Genomic DNA, 2,378 nt, shown 5'->3' with positions numbered 1-2,378 from the left:
TCTATTGGTGGTAGACTAGCAGTAAACAGATAAAATAAAGTGAATGTGTATTAAGTTAGTTAGATGGCAACAAGTATTACGAAGAAAGTTAAAGCAAGGGAGTTGAGAGATAATATCAAGACATGACTGTGGGTAGTGTTTTCTATGACGGTCAGTGTAGACCTTACTAATAAGTGGCATATAATAGAGACATGGAGGAAGAGTGTGATACAATTATGAGGGAAGAGAGCAGCAGGCAAAGGAAGCCACGTGTATAAAGACCATTGGTTGAAACAAACAAGTTACAGTTAAGAAACAGCAACTAAGTTACTATAGCTCAGAATAAGGAGAAAGTAGTAAAGTAGCCACTATAGTGTGTGTGTTGAGGGGATGGGAGTGGGGGTGGGGGATCACATAGTCTCTTGATGGTATTTTACGAGTTCTTCATTTCTATTCTTATAAGATGGAAGACCACTGGAGCTCATGAGTAGCAAAGTCGCAGATGGGACTTACATTTAATACAAGTTTGTTGAGTGTAGACTGCAGAGAGAAAACAGTAGAGGCAGGGAGAAGTTATAGCACCTATTGTGACAATCTAGGTAAAATGTCATGGTGATTTAGGCCAGAACAGTAGCTGTGTAAGAGGTGAGAATTTGTTTAAGCACTGATTAGCATTAGTTGGGCTTCTGGGAATAATACCAGAAAGCAATTACTATTAAATTTAAAATCAGAAAAGTATAAAGTACATTGTTATTAAATATGTCATGTGTTATACAAATAATCTTTTCACCTTAAGATAGTTTGATTTGTTTTTATGTAAGTTAATATTCCCAAATACAGAAATATTCACACAAATATAAGAATCTTAACATTTAATATATTTCATTGAGTTTTCTCATGAAAATATTCTGGCCACACTCTTTTCAGAATATGAGAAAAAGTGATAAGGACAATTTTTTTTTTTCCTCTCTTAGAGACTGGAGAACAGACTAGAGGTTAGAGAACTGTTGCCAGGTCCTTCTCTAACCGGATTCAGTGTCTTGACTGTATTATTGTGGAAAAAATCGTATCTGATGAAATGTTCTTTGGATATTTAGTATAATTGTTTTAATGATTATACTGACATTTTTTCTTGGATTCTGATCATCTTTTGAAAGTATTAAGGGATACTAAGGAACCTCTAGCAATGAAATATTAATTTAAACTTTGTCAGCTGTGTGCCATTTCATAGCTGACTGTAATAAATGTTAATGTAATAAGTAAAGACTTTGATAAAAATAAAATCTATAAAACTTAGAATTTCTTAAATGAATGATAATTTAATATATTAACATTAGATTTACATGCATTTAACTTTCACTAACTGAAAAAAGCAATAAAATACATGTACTAGGAAGATTTTATTTAAATTGCAGGAGATTGTCCTAAGCCCCACATATTAAATAATTGCTTTTACTTTAAATTTCTTTAGAAATGGTAGTCAACATTTTCAAATGTTAATTGATAATGTTTCTAATTACATTCATCTAAAGAAAAATTAGCTTCATGTTTAAATGGAAAAATATGAAAACATTCATAACAACTTTTGAATTGGCAATTTTAGAGATTTAAGGATTTTCTCTTTTCAAAACTATTCATAGAATTATGATTCTATTACAATATTTTATGTTCAAAAGACAGAAATACATGTATTAAAATAAATATCACCCGCCTAGAGGTAATTAAATTATTTCTACAAAAGTTTTGTATACACACACATATACAGACACACACACACATATAGACACACACACACACACACACACACACACGAGGTCTGACAATTCAGTTTACGAATTCACCCTAGAAAAAGTGCTACATACCTCATTGCTGAATATCGCTATGGTCACCTTCAAAGTACTCCCATTGGGAAGCTATGCACCAATGCCAGCACGTAGTCCACCCTTCCAAGCAATTTTGAAACTCTTTTTCTGGAATGGTCATCAGAGCTGTCGTCATGTTACCCTTGATATCCTGAATGTCATCAAAATGTCTTCCTTTTGATATTTCTTTTATCTTTGAGTAAAGAAAGAAGTCATTGGGGACCAGATCAGGGGAGTAGGGAGGGTGTCCCAATACAGTTATTTGTTTACTGGCTAAAAACTCCCTCACAGACAGTGCCGTGTGAGCTGGTGCATTGTCGTGATGCAAGAACTATGAATTGGTGAAAAGTTCAGGTCGTCTAACTTTTTCACGCAGCCTTTTCAGTACTTCCAAATAGTAAGGTAGGTTAATTGTTTGTCCAGTTGGTACAAATTCATAATGAATAATCCCTCTGATATCAAAAAAGGTTAGCAGCATTGTTGCAACAAGTTTGTGAATTTAATTGGCATACCGTGTGTGTGTGCGTGCGTGTGTAC

The sequence above is a fragment of the Rhinolophus sinicus genome, linkage group LG01 (genome assembly GCF_036562045.2).
Source record: "Rhinolophus sinicus isolate RSC01 linkage group LG01, ASM3656204v1, whole genome shotgun sequence".
NCBI lineage: Eukaryota > Metazoa > Chordata > Mammalia > Chiroptera > Rhinolophidae > Rhinolophus > Rhinolophus sinicus.
This window is presented reverse-complemented; position numbering follows the sequence as displayed.